A 14,243-nucleotide genomic window follows, 5' to 3' on the forward strand; every position below is an offset into this window, starting at 1 on the left:
TGCCTTGGATGCTCTTTCTTTTTGCTGGCACAGAACTTTAGTACAGTGACAGGGGGAAGTAGTTTAAGGAAGGGACCAGGGTTAGCAACACTGCCAAAAGGGGGGGGGGGGGGGGGGGGAGGGAAGGGGAAGCTTCCTCAAAATCTTTTAATCCCTTTTTTTTTTTTCTTTTTTACTTCTCCATCTTCCATTCAATTTGAAATAATCATGTGCTAAGGTATGTTGCTGCAGAAAACACTGTGCTTGAACTAGAGAGGGGGAGTGCAGAGGCAGGGATAAGTGCCCTTCCCTAAGGAGCAATGGCAGGACTGCATGTTTTGTTGCTGTGCTAGCTTAAAGTGTGTGTTGAATTGGGGCCCAAGTGTATGTTTGGTGCGGGGCTGCTGCAGAGGAAGGCACTGCATTTAGTGTTTTATTTTGTTGTTATTACTTAAAAAAATAATAATAAATTAGTGTTTTCTCCTTTGAGGAGTTCAGTGTGATTAATCTTAAAGGATCCCTGCGTGGCCTTCCAGGACTGGCTGTGCATCAGCTCTGTCCTCCTGCTGTGGAAGGAGGAGCTGGTCCCCGCAGTGCCCTGGGCTCCTTCTGAGTGTCCTTCTGCTTTCAGGAGCCCCGGCATGGGGAGCTGGTACTTCTGCTTGGGGCTGAAGGTGGAAATTGCTAAACTCTGCCTGCAGGCTGCTGGGGCCATTTGCAGTGCTGTGTGCTAGGCTCCTGTGCTGCTGCAGTTTTTGTGCCCTGGTGAGTTCTACCCCTGTACCTCCCACCCTGCCAGGCAGGCTCATGGAGCGGCTGGTGAGCCTGGATTACTTCTGTTTGTTTGTTCATCTGCTTAAATAAATAAATAGCTTTGCTTCCCCCTGGTCTTCTCCAACAGCATTAGCCAATGTTATTCTGAAGGCAATGTCTCTTGTTCTTCAAGAAGCTTCTGCATGCCCTGGTGTTGTGGTTTAAACCCAAACACAAAGCTCATCCACTCACTCCCCCCCCTTCTTTCCCTCCCTCTACCCCTGGAGGGACGGAGAGGAGAATCGAAAAGAATGCAACTCCCACGGGTTGAGGTAAGAACAGTTTAGTAACTAAAATATAACACAAATCACTACTGCTACCACCAATAATAATAATGATAAAGGAAATAACAAGGGAAGAGAATACAACACCTCAACACCAGCCGACCAATAACTCGCCCCACTTCCCCCAGCCGAGCACCGACTGATACCTCGTCCAACCCTGCAGTGAACTAGCCCTTCCGGGTAACTCTCCGTTACATCCTGGGCATGACGTGCTGTGGTATGGAATACCTTTTTGGCTAGTTTGGGTCAGGTGTCCTGTCTCTGCTTCCTCCCAGCTTCCTCTCCTCCCTGGCAGAGCATGAGGCTCAGAAAGTCCTTGGCCAGACCAAACATTTGAGCAGCAACTAAAAACATCAGCGTTATCAGCACTGTTTCCAGGCTAAAAAATCAAAACACAGCACTGCACTAGATACTAAGAAGGAGAAAAAATAACTGCTACTGCTGAACCCAGGACACCTGGGCATCTTCATCTCCTCTCTTCTGTCATCATAGAACAGAATCTTAGAATAGCTGGGGTTGGAAGGAACTTTCAAAGGTCATCTAGTCCAACACCTCTGCAGTAAGCAGGGACATCTTCAGCTAGATCAGGTTGCTCAGAACCACATCCATCATCGGATGAGGTGATATTAGCACATCAGGCTAAGTTCATAGAAGTGCATAAGGTTAAAAAAAAAAAATAATTGGGGATCAGTTGTGGTTTCTTCAGAAGAGGTACAGGAGCAGTCTGTGTTCTGGACTAAAATGAGATCTGAAGGATTTAGAAATAAATTATCCAACTGTCCATGATCTTCTCATTTATGCCTACATCTGAAAATTCTTCTCAAAATAAACCAGTGTTACAGCAGAAGCAACCTTCTGCAGGCATTCATCCAGATCTCCAAAAATAACCTTCCAGTACATTGATTTGAAATTATTTTTTGAATAATAAGCACAGAAGTCAAGAAAGAAGGAAATTTGGTTTAAAAAGACTATTGGTGATATAACATCAACCTGTAATATCTATAAATATATATATTTGTACAGATGCCCATTTTCCTGGTCGTTAAAGTGATTCCTGTATAAAGCCCCCAGATTCTGATTGCTTCTACAGACAATAAACCACTAAGATCTCTTAGTGGTTTATTCTGTACAAAGTCATTAGTGAAGAAAAACTTCATACCCTGGAGTGACAATGTGAGCTTAACAACTGGCTTTCAAGTTAGGCCAAATAAAAGTGATTACTCTTGCAAACACACAAGAGCTTGAACAAGAAGGATGGTTTCTAAATCAGACGATGCAGGACATGAGGGTGGGAATTACTGTGATTTCTTTGATAATGTCTGTTTTGAAACTTTGCATTTAAGGCAAAAAAAATCTAGTCTAGTATATTTCAACTTTAGTACTCTTTCAGAATAATTTAGTTATGTATTATCTGTTGTGGTGGGGAAGCTTATCCTTTCTATCTTGCTTGAGTGTTCAAACTTGGCTCCTGTTTTTAGATGTGTCATGCTGTGGCCTCTCTGAGAAGCAAAGCACACTCACTGACTACAGATAAGGAGGTAATTCATTTCTAACCACTGGTTTGGAAATGCCTATTTGGGTGTAGCTTAATGAATGTTTCCCGTTTGCAGAGGGGCTTCGTGTCCCTCATGGTACCCCTAGGAGGCTCTGCAGAGCCAGGTTTGCTTTCTGCTGGAGCTGACAGGCTGTGCTCAGAGTTGCAGTGATGAGACACTTGCATTTAATAAAAGTCACTGTGGAAGGGTTCTTGGGATCTTTCCAGGGAGAGTTTCCTGTTTAAAATTAGGATTTTTTTTTTTATTTATTTATTTTTCTTTTTAAGCCTTGATGTAAACTGGTAATTGCTAGAGTTTTCTTTTAAATCCTAAGATGCCAGTCAGGACATGGGGAATGGGGGGCACAAGCAGACTTCCCCTGCCCCCCACCCTGCCTTTATGTTTCTAGACTTTTCTGTGCAGGAGACAGTCCTGGGGCAGCGCTTGGCAGGAGGAGCCTGGCCCCTGCTTTCCCACCGCCCCAGCTGTTTGCCACCATCCTTCCCCTGTGCCAGCCCAGCTGCTAGAGGGACCCTGCTTGGAGGTGTTTTGGATCTGGAGTAATAAAAGCATAAACTTTTTGTTGGAGGCCTCTAACCCTTGGGGTTTCGGTGAGAAGATGACTGTGTGGCCACAGTGGCACCATGCGGCACAGCCCATTGGTGCTGGTTGTGGTTTGTGAGCTGGGATGTACCAAGGGCCTGGTGGAGGTTGCTGGCCTGGGCTGGGTGTTCTGTGGCCTCAGAGAGAAGGCATCCTTCAGTCCAGGTCATGAACAGGCTTTCCCTTAGAAGTTCAGAGAGAGATTTTGTCCCTCTGAGCATCCATAATGAATGTTGAAGGTGCTTATATCAGAGCTCACCAGTGCTCCCTGTGACTCCTCCCCCTGCATGCCTTCCCAGGGCTTTCCCCTCTTTGATCTCTCCTTTCTGGTTGACTTGCTCAAGCCTTACTCAAAGTGCTTGGTTTGGATTCATGACTTCCTCAATGTGCTTGGTTTGGAACAGGCTCTAGCAGCCAATGGAAGCCATACAGGGGGCACGGATGCCTGTCAGCCTGCCCTATGCAGTGTTAAGGTTGCTCATGGGGCTGCTGGGGTTTGCCTGGAGAAGTGCACGTGTGCTGCCCAAGCTCTGCTTGGAAGGGTGACATTTTACCCTTGTACCCAGGTGGTGTGGGTAAGTGATGTTCCCAATGTCACCCCAGGGAACAGAGTTTAGATTCTGTCACTGTAACCAGATTGCTGCTTTTTTTTTTTTTTTTTTTTTTTTATAATCTTTCCAAAATACTTAACTGTTGGAGGAAAGACCTAAATATCTGTTTACCTTAATGAGCAGCTGAACATCTCAAACTTCTCTCCAGAGGAGCAGGTAATGTGCTTCCCTGAGCAGCAGCTTTGAACATCAGTCTGGGGGATGGCATCTTTATAAGTGTTAGCTGGAAGTGTTAAATTCAAGCTCTGGGTTGCAGTGGTCTTGTTTAGCTCAGCTGCAAGAGCCTGCTGCAAAAGATCCAGTTTTTACTCCAGGGTAGGACTCCCATGAGGTTTTCTTTGACTTTTGCTCAGGACCTCACAGCTAAGTTAAAGTTGGGTCAGGCAGCTCTGCAGAGGCCCTGGGTAGCACCTACCAGCTTTCATTTGGTTATTGGAGTGTTCAATGTAGGTAGCATAGCTCCTGTCCGTGTGGCATCAGGCTGCCTCTGGAGCCAGGGTGTGGATGGAGATGAGGTCCTGGGGTTTCGGGAAGTTCCCACTCCATTCTGATGTACAGGAAGAGGTGTGTAACCTGCTGGGAGCAAGTGCCCAGCTCTGGCTGCAGGATGATGCCCACTGCTCCACCTCACTGGGGAGATGGGTTTTGTGACCTTTAGGTTGGGGTGAGGCTGGGAGAGCAAGGGCTCGGGGGAGTCTCCATGTGCTCACTTTGTCTGCTTCAGTGCTTCAGTAAGGAGATGATAGAGGGTCCCAAAGTTTAATTTGGGTTCCTTTTTGAAGGTGGCACAAGTGCAATCTCATATTGCTGTACTGAGGTCATTGCTATCTAGTGCTTTATGAGAGGGGCATCTTATGGTGGTGTGATTGCCTGCTACAGCTGTCCAGCTGTAATGGGGGAAAGGAGATGATCCATGTGCTTGGAACTCTTAATTTGAGGGTGGGAAATAACGTTTGGGGGACAAACCCCACACTTTCTCATTTTCTGTGTAAGTGCAGAAATGCTGATTTATTTATTTATTTCTTTATTTATTTTTCAGAAATCCTCATGAGCAGATTCCCAGTGCTGTGGTGGGCTTTTAACTTCATAAAGATGAGATTTTATAGGAAACAGAGGTCAGCCTGGGTAGGGTCCAGGCAGGAGGGTCTCAATTTAGGATCTTGTGGTGTGAAATACGGTTTTTTTCTTGTTCCATTTGGGCTAGTGGAGCTGTGTCTGTCCTAGTGACTCAGTACAAAGGTCTGAGGTGAGAAGCAACTTGAAAAGGCTGCGTGGCATGTGAGGAAGTAAGTTTGCTCTTAATCATATAATATTAGCCTCCTTTGCAGTAGACACATCTGCTGTAAAATTGACCCCCTCATCCTTGATATGCCTAGTGATGGAGTCAAGAATAAGTTGTTCCATCATCTTTCCAGGGATGGAGGTAAGGCTGACCGGTCTATAATTACCCGGGTCCTCCTTCTTGCCCTTCTTATAGATTGGTGTGACCTTTGCCATCCGCCAATCCTCAGGCACCTCGCCCGTTTCCCACGACTTACCAAAGATGATGGAAAGTGGCCTAGCAATGACCTCCGCCAGTTCCCTCAGCACCCGTGGGTGCATTCCATCCGGACCCATCGATTTACAGATGTCCAGTTTGCATAGCTGATCCCTAACCCAATCCTCATCTACCAAAGCAAACTCCTCCTTTGTCCTGACTCCTTCTGGGGCTATAGAAATCCGGGGCCCTCGGGGAGAGTCTGCAGGAGTAAAGACAGAGGCAAAGAAGGCATTTAGCACCTCTGCCTTCTTTATATCCTCTGTCTCCAGGGTACCCACTTCATTTAGCAGTGGGCCTATATTGCCTCTTGTTTTAGTTTTATTTGCTATGTGTTTGAAGAAGCCCTTTCTATTGTCTTTAACCCGACTAGCAAGATTGAGTTCCAAGGAGGCCTTAGCTGTCCTAATTGCCTCCCTACATCCTCTAACAACTGTCCGATATTCCTCCCAAGCAGCCAGCCCCTCCTTCCATAATCCATAGATTCTCCTTTTCCACTTGAGTTTGCCCAGCAGCTCCTTGTTTAACCACGCCGGTCTCCTAGATCCCTTACTTGACTTCCTACTCATTGGGACGCTCCGATCCTGAGCTTGGAAGAAGCGGTCCTTGAATGCTAACCAACTATCTTGAGCCCCTTTACCACCTAGTACACTTTCCCATGAGACTTCCCTTAGCAGTTGACTGAAGAGGCCAAAGTTGGCCCTTCGGAAATCCAGAACTGTGGCTTTGCTAGGTATTCTATTCCTCCCACACAGGATCCTAAACTCCACCATCTCATGGTCACGGATCGAGAACTGGTTGAAAGGAAGAAGGCAGAGAGTTGTGGTCAATGGCGCAGAATCTAGCTGGAGGTCTGTGACTAGTGGAGTCCCTCAGGGGTCGGTGCTGGGACCGGTGCTGTTTAATATTTTCATCAATGACCTGGATGAGGGAACTGAGTGCACCCTCAGCAAGTTTGCTGATGACACAAAACTGGGAGGAGTGGCTGACACACCAGAGGACTGTGCTACCATTCAGCGAGACCTGGACAGGCTGGAGAGTTGGGCGGGGAGAAACTTGATGAAATTTAACAAGGGCAAGTGTAGAGTCTTGCATCTGGGGAAGAACAACCCCATGTACCAGTACAGGTTGGGGGTTGACCTGCTGGAAAGTAGTGAAGGGGAAAGGGACCTGGGGGTCCTGGTGGATAGGAGGATGACCATGAGCCAGCAATGTGCTCTTGTGGCCAAGAAGGCAAATGGCATCTTAGGGTGCATTAGAAAGGGAGTGGTTAGTAGGTCAAGAGAGGTTCTCCTCCCCCTCTACTCAGCCTTGGTGAGGCCGCATCTGGAATATTGCGTCCAGTTCTGGGCCCCTCTGTTCAAGAAGGACAGGGAATTGCTTGAAGGAGTCCAGCGCAGAGCCACAAAGATGATTAAGGGAATGGAACATCTCCCTTATGAGGAGAGGCTGAGGGAGCTGGGTCTCTTTAGCTTGGAGAAGAGGAGACTGAGGGGTGACCTCATCAATGTTTACAAATATGTGAAGGGTAGGTGTCAGGATGATGGAGCTAGGCTTTTTTCAGTGATATCCAGTGATAGGACAAGGGGCAATGGGTGTAAATTGGAACATAGGAAGTTCCACGTTAACATCAGGAAGAACTTCTTTACTGTAAGAGTGACAGAGCACTGGAACAGGTTGCCCAGGGGGGTTGTGGAGTCTCCTACACTGGAGATATTCAAGGCCCGCCTGGACAAGTTCCTGTGTGATGTACTGTAGGTTACCCTGCTCTTGCAGGGGGGTTGGACTAGATGATCTTTTGAGGTCCCTTCCAACCCTTGGGATTCTGTGATTCTGTGAAAATGCTTAGCGCTGAGAGCCTGATTGGGCAGCCCATGCTAAGTGTTCAAACTCCTGCCGCCTTTTTTCTTCAAGCAGTATCTTCTGGCTTCCAGGTTTCTGATAAATTGATAAGAGGAATTGCGTGAGTCAATAGAGTTGTAGACACTTTGCCAATATAACCCTAGTGCTATTGATCTGCCAGTAAATTAAAGTCTTAGATGCTGCTGATATTTCTAATCTGCCTCACCAATTACAACCTCCCAGCTAGCTGGGAAAGAGCGGATTGGAGATGAGGCTTCAGAGTTTTTTCTCAGTGAGCCTGGGGCAGAGGGGGCTATGGGAACAGCTTCTGGGGCAACAGTAAGGCAGGTGCATGTTTGGGATTGCTGAAGATGGGTCTCCACCAGTTCAGGGTTTATACTGCCACAGTTCCCAGGGTGTAGCCTTGGCTGCTGGAGGATGGAGACAGTTTGGAGGGGCAGCTAGTCCATGTCTCTGGGCTGCATCCAGCCCTACCTGGGACACTGCCCCTTGACTGCCCATCGTGGCACAAGATGGATGATGCCATTGGGGTCGTGGCCACAGAGGGGGACTCATGGGTCCCTGTGGAAGAGGCAGGTCAGAGGGATGCTTGCTGGAGGAGGAGGGATGTGAGGAACCTGCTGTCCGGTGATTCCTTCCCCTGGAGCTGTGCCTCTGTTTGAGACTGGGGACAGAGCAGGGTATTCAGCTGTCTGAGGACTGATGGATCATGGATCAGAGAGCTCCTGTAGGGCTCCCACTTCATATGAAGTTTCAGCAGATCCTTGCCCAATAAGCCCTTTTCAAGTCTCATTTACGTTTGAAAGTCTGTAGTTAGCTTTAGGAAGAAATCTCCAGATAAATGCTGAGTTCTTTCTAATACCCCAGAGTGAAAATCAGTGGGAGGGATAATTCCTTCCCTTGTCCTACACAGACTTTGATGTATTTCTACCTCCATCGGCACCTTTTAAATAAAGAAACAGCCCTCCCCTTCCTCTTCTGCCTCTTCAGACACAGCCCAGGCTCCTGGAGGATCACTCCAGCTGGCAGAGCAGGATGGTCAGTCAGAGGGTCTCTGTCAGCCCCTTGGCATTGATTTGGGCTTTTACTGGGGTGGGGGTTGGCTGCAAGCACAGCATGTTTCTGGGTTTGTAGGGCTTGGAATAGAGATGTTTCTGGGAATTAAGTAGAGAGTGGCCTGGTAGCCGGAACAGAGGACCCAAGTCTTGAAGTTGCTGGTAGAGCGATACCATGGTGAAGGGGTTTATGAAAAACCCCCAACATTCTCCTTTCCCTAAATCCAGCAGAGTGAAGGTACTCGCTGTTACTAAACTGCTAGGCAGGTGGAAGATGTGCCCACAGTATTAGATCATTTTTATCCTAAGTTTGTACAGAATGCTCTAGCAGTGACTTCTGCTGGGCATCTGGCAGCATCTGTTTCAAGGCAGATCAATTTTCCAGAAATACCTTAGTAGGAATTAGTAGCTGTGACATTACAAGACAGCTACTTCAGAGCCCTGGAACATGCTTATGTCTAAAAGATGTACCCTCCAGAAATGAAGTTATTTATCTGGCCACCTCTCTTCTAGCTGTACTGAATTATATTTTCCCTGATGTTGTGAAGTTACCATATAGGATGTAACTATTCTAAGTGCTGCAGTTTTGGCAGGGGTTTGCTGAGTCTCATGATCCATCTGTAATGGATTGGAGATGCTGAGCTGCAGCAGGATATAGCAGCATCCAGGAGCCTCAACTCAGAGCGCTAAGAGCAACCGAGGGAGCCTCAAGTCCTCGACAGGACTTGCCCAGGAGCTGGCAGCTCAGCTGATGCGAGCAGGGGCTCACAGGGGGCGGAGCAAGGAGGAGCGGCACCAGCCCTGACTGGTTAAACTCTGCCCTAGGGAGTGCGAGCGATGAGGAGTGCGGTGAATGGGGTGGGTCGAGGCAGTTTGTGTGGGCAGGCGAGCGAGATGGTGAGTACTTGCCGTATGACCACGGCTCGGTCTGGGAGTTCTGCTCTGATTGCCCAGGCGGTGGCCAGTGTAGGCATCCAGACAGAGCTGAAGAGAGGGGAGGCTGCAGTGCAGAGATAGGAGTGTAGAGAGTGCGTACACTGGTCTTGTGAGGGGAGGGTGCACCACGGGCAGGCCTGCACTTGGTGCTCCCTGGTGGAGGTCCTCCTGCAGCAGGTGGCTGAGCTGTGGGATGCTATTAATAGGCTGTAAGATGTCAGGGAAACTGAGAGGAAGTAGGACTGCTTGCTTCAGGCCCAAACTGTGCAGGGGGCTGAAGCGTCCCCTGTAGTTCATGGAGGAAAGAAGGAGGCTGTGAACCCAGGAAGCTGGGAGACAGCAACAAAAAAAGGAGGAGGAGGACAATCAAAAGCATGGGGCTTCCTCCTAAATCGTCCCCACCCAGAACAGCTCTGCTGTCCTGCAGGGCGCTGATGAGGAAGCACACTCACACCAGAAACAACCAGCTGGTGCACTGGTAAAGAAGATCATTACTGGTGCTGCCAGGAAAAAGCAGCGGGTCATAGTAGTAGGGGACTCTACTTTGAAAGGAACAGAAACACTCATCTGTCAGCCTGACCCAGTCTCAAGGGAGGTGTGTTGACTACCAGGGGCTTGGATCAAGGATGTTGCAGAGAGGCTGCCTGGTCTAGTAAGTCCCACTGACTATTACCCACTTCTAGTGATCCATGTGGGTGCTAGTGATATAGATAGCAGTAGCCCAGAGAAAATAAAGAAGGACTACAGAGCCTGGGAGAGGTGGTTAAGGGCTCTGGAGCTCAGATTGTCCTTTGATCAATTCTCCAGGATACAGGGGGGGACCCTAAAAAGGCTAGGAGGATTGGCCAGGTTAATAAATGGTTAGAACAGTGGTGCCATAGTCAGGGTTTTGGGTGTCTTGAACACGGGACCCAAGTTAGTAGGCCAGGTCTACTGGGGGCTGGTGGAGTGTCCTGGGTTTACCAGTAGCCATTTTTCTCCTTCTTAGTAGCTGGTGCAAGCTCTGTGTTTTGACTTCCAGCCTGGGCAGAGAGCTGATAACACCGATTGTTTTTAATTGTTGCTAAGTAATGTTTATTCTGGCCAAGGACTTTGTGAGTCTCATGCTCTGACAGGGACGAGGGGAGGCCGGGAGGTAGCAGAGACAGGACGCCTGACCCAAGCTAGACAAAGAGGTATTCCATACCACAGCACGTCATGCCCAGGGAGGTAATTGAGAGTTACCTGGAAGGGCATGGTCTCTCTTTGGGGGGGGTCGAACTCGTTCGGCAGTGGTATCATATTCTCTTCTCTTGTTATTTTCTCTTATCAGTATTATCATTGGTGGTAGCAGTAGTGATTTGCGTTATACCTTAGTTACTGGTCTGTTCTTATCTCAACCCGTGGGAGTTACATTCTCTCAGTTCTCCTCCCCATCCCTCCAGGAGCAGGGAGGGTCGGGGAAGGAAAGAAAGAGGGAGAAAAAGAAAAGGGGGGGGGAGTGAGTGAATGAGCTTTTGCGGTTGGGTTTAAACCACAACAGTTCTTTTTGGCGCCCAACGTGGGACACAAAGGGTTGAGATAACAAAAGATCTGACTGGATTAATAGTCACTCGTCGCAATGCTGATTTATTGGCTCTCAAAGTTGTTTCTCTTGATCTCACAGTTTCAGAACGCTGTACATTACATAGAGCCGGTATTTGCTGTGTTGGTGTTTTTCAAGTGTGGGGCTTGGGCTAAGGTTTTTGTCTCATTGTACTTTATGATAATGACTTGTAATACAATAGAATCATTGATCATGAAAGTGATTGGGCTTATGTTCCCAGTGTGGTCACCACCTTTATACTTTGGGAGGTATATAATAAAGGTGCTTAGCAATTACACATAATTTTTCTCCTTCTTGGGTGGTCAACCTGTGAAGGAGACATTCTTTTACCCTCCCAGCCCCCCTCTCAGACCATTTACAGCATCATTTGAGATTTTTGAAGTTCTTGAATGGTCTTTTAATACTGTTGAGACCTGTTTGCTGATTGTGATGGGGATCACCATGTTGGCACGCATACAGAGTGTGTTTTGCCCACAACCATTTTGTCTGATTTCAAGAGTTAAGCAGAGTCAGGTTTGGGCCTTGTCTGGGGTTAAACGACGATATAGGAGGACCAAGAGATTTTCCCCGAGGCTGGACAGCCATGAGTGGCAGGGTGTGTGGGATAGTATGGGAAAGTATCTAGGTCAGTGGGCTCTTCCAGTACTTTGGAATTTCACCACCGAACAAGTGCAAAATCCGGAAGAATTAGTAAAACACTTAAATGAGGTGTGTGGTCAATCTGGCCATACCAGAGATGGACAAATCATGGCAACGTGCTGGGTCTTGGCCTATGCTTACAGGGCCTTGTTCAACACTATCCAGCACCTTCAAAAGGAAAAAAATGCCCCTGCACCTGAGGGCAAAACAACAGTCAGCGCAGCTACTCCAGCTCCAAGCACAGCAGCCACACCACCCCCAGCGACAAGTACAATTGCTACTCAAACCACAGTGATAATCACTGCAGCTAAACCAGAGGACCAATTCGTACCAATATCGGTTGCCCCTGTAAGCAGGAGAAAAAGCAAAAAAGAGGCAAGAAGGGTGAATCAAGATGAAGAAACAATGTATTCACCACCCGGTCCAGCATTTGAGCAGGAGTCATCATCACATGACGACAAAGAAGAAGAGGTGACTTCTCGACCTGGGACCTCAACCGAGCTACGGAATATGCGAAAAGATTTTACCCGTCAACCAGGGGAGCACATCATCACCTGGTTGCTCCGATGCTGGGACAATGGGGCCAATGGTCACGGACTAGAAGGTAGGGAAGCCAAGCAGCTGGGATCACTTGCTAGAGAAGGAGGAATTGACAAAGCAGTTGCAAGAGAGATCAAGTCCGTCAGTCTTTGGAGGCGGCTCTTGGCAGCTGTGAAAGAACGGTTTCCATACAAGGAAAATGTTATGAGTCGTTCGGCCAAGTGGACTACTTTAGACAGAGGCATCCAGTCTCTGAGGGAATCAGCCATCGTAGAGATGATCTATCACATCAAGCCAAATAACGGGGATATACCCATACACCCAGATGAAGTCGAATGTACACGACCCATGTGGCGAAAACTAACACGGAATGCACCGTCATCATATGCCCATTCATTGGCAACAGTAACCTGGAATGACATAGTACCACTAAAAGTGGATGAAATGATTCATAAACTCCGAGAGTTCGAAGACAACCTCACCCCTTCCATCATCTCAGCTGTGGGAAAACTGTCCCAGGATCTCAAACAATTGAGGGATGATCTACCTGATTTATCCAGCTCCTCACGTGTACCAACACACGTCTCAGCTATTAACAAAAGGTGTCCTATTCTTCGAGAGAGAAGATACAGGAGGTATATGCCACGGGCCACCCGATGGTTTTACCTGTGGGATCACGGAGAAGACATGACGAAGTGGGATAGAAAACCTACTTCAGCTTTGGAGGAACGGGTGAGCGAATTGAAGAGGGGAGCAAGGGCCAAGACTCATCATCCCATGAGAGCTGCGGCTTCAGTCTCTGGTGAGCAGATCCCCAGATGGAGCGGAAGAGCTGACTTTACTCCAGCTCCTGTGATAACAAAGAATAAACCCTTTCAATATGACTTAAGTGTTCAAAGTTTTGATGACTATTAGAGGGGCCCTGCCTCCAGCCAGGTGGAGGTAGGGGATAATCGGATTTACTGGACTGTGTGGATCAGATGGCCTGGCACATCAGTCCCACAGAAGTATAAGGCTCTAGTAGATACCGGTGCACAGTGTACCCTGATGCCATCAAGCTGTCAAGGGGTGGAACCCATCTATATTTCTGGAGTAACAGGAGGATCCCAAGAGTTGACTGTACTGGAGGCTGAAATCAGCCTAACTGGGAAGGAGTGGCAAAAGCACCCCATTGTAACTGGTCCAGAGGCTCCATGCATCCTCGGCATAGACTACCTCAGGAGAGGGTACTTCAAAGACCCAAAAGGGTACCGATGGGCTTTTGGTATTGCTGCTTTGGAGTCAGAGGAAATTGAGCAGCTGTCCACCTTGCCTGGTCTCTCAGAGGATCCTTCTGTTGTGGGGTTGCTGAAAGTCAAAGAACAAGTGCCAATTGCGACCACAACAGTGCACCGGTGGCAATATCGCACCAACCGAGACTCCCTGATTCCTATCCATCAGCTGATTTGTAGACTGGAGAGTCAGGGAGTGATCAGCAGGACCCGCTCACCCTTTAATAGCCCCATATGGCCAGTGTGAAAGTCTAACTGTCGTGGTTTAAACCCAACCACAAACCTCGTTCACTCACTCCCCCCCCTTCTTGCCCTCCCCCTGCTCCTGGAGGGATGGAGAGGAGAATTGAAAAGAATGCAACTCCCACAGGTTGAGATAAGAACAGTTTAGTAACTAAGGTATAATACAAATCACTACTGCTACCACCAATAATAATAATGCTAAAGGAAATAACAAGAGGAAAGAATACAACACCTCAACACCAGCCGACCAATAACTCACCCCACTCCCCCCAGCCGAGCACCGACTGATACCTTGTCCAACCCTGCAGCCCTTCCAGGTCACTCCCCGTTACATCCTGGGCATGACGTGCTGTGGTATGGAATACCTCTTTGGTCAGTTTGGGTCAGGTGTCCTGTCTCTGCTTCCTCCCAGCCTCCCCTCCTCCCTGGCAGAGCATGAGGCTCAGAAAGTCCTTGGCCAGACCAAACATTTGAGCAGCAACTAAAAACATCAGCGTTATCAGCTCTCTTCCCAGGCCAAAAAATGAAAACACGGCACTGTACTAGCTCCTAAGAAGGAGAAAAATGACTGCTGCTGCTGAACCCAGGACACTAACGGAGAGTGGAGACTAACAGTAGACTATCGTGGCCTGAATGAAGTCACACCGCCATTGAGTGCTGCCGTACCGGACATGCTAGAACTTCAGTATGAATTAGAGTCAAAGGCAGCCAAGTGGTATGCCACCACTGATATTGCCAATGCATTTTTC

General features: G+C 48.1%; 1 protein-coding gene across 6 annotated transcripts in view; it reads left to right on the forward strand.

The window, feature by feature from the left end:
* Positions 1 to 14,243, forward strand: part of LOC136004252 (zinc finger homeobox protein 3-like) — a 208,134-nt gene that overhangs the window by 11,246 nt on the left and 182,645 nt on the right. The window contains exon 1 of one of the 6 annotated variants that reach the window (XM_065660587.1): positions 9,116 to 9,177. The exons of the other annotated variants lie outside the window; for them this stretch is intronic. The gene's annotated coding sequence lies outside the window, so the exon portion shown is untranslated. Of the gene's footprint in view, positions 1 to 9,115; positions 9,178 to 14,243 lie in introns of those variants that run through there. 6 annotated transcript variants of the gene reach the window in all.

Source organism: Lathamus discolor, chromosome W (genome assembly GCF_037157495.1).
Source record: "Lathamus discolor isolate bLatDis1 chromosome W, bLatDis1.hap1, whole genome shotgun sequence".
Taxonomy (NCBI): domain Eukaryota; kingdom Metazoa; phylum Chordata; class Aves; order Psittaciformes; family Psittacidae; genus Lathamus; species Lathamus discolor.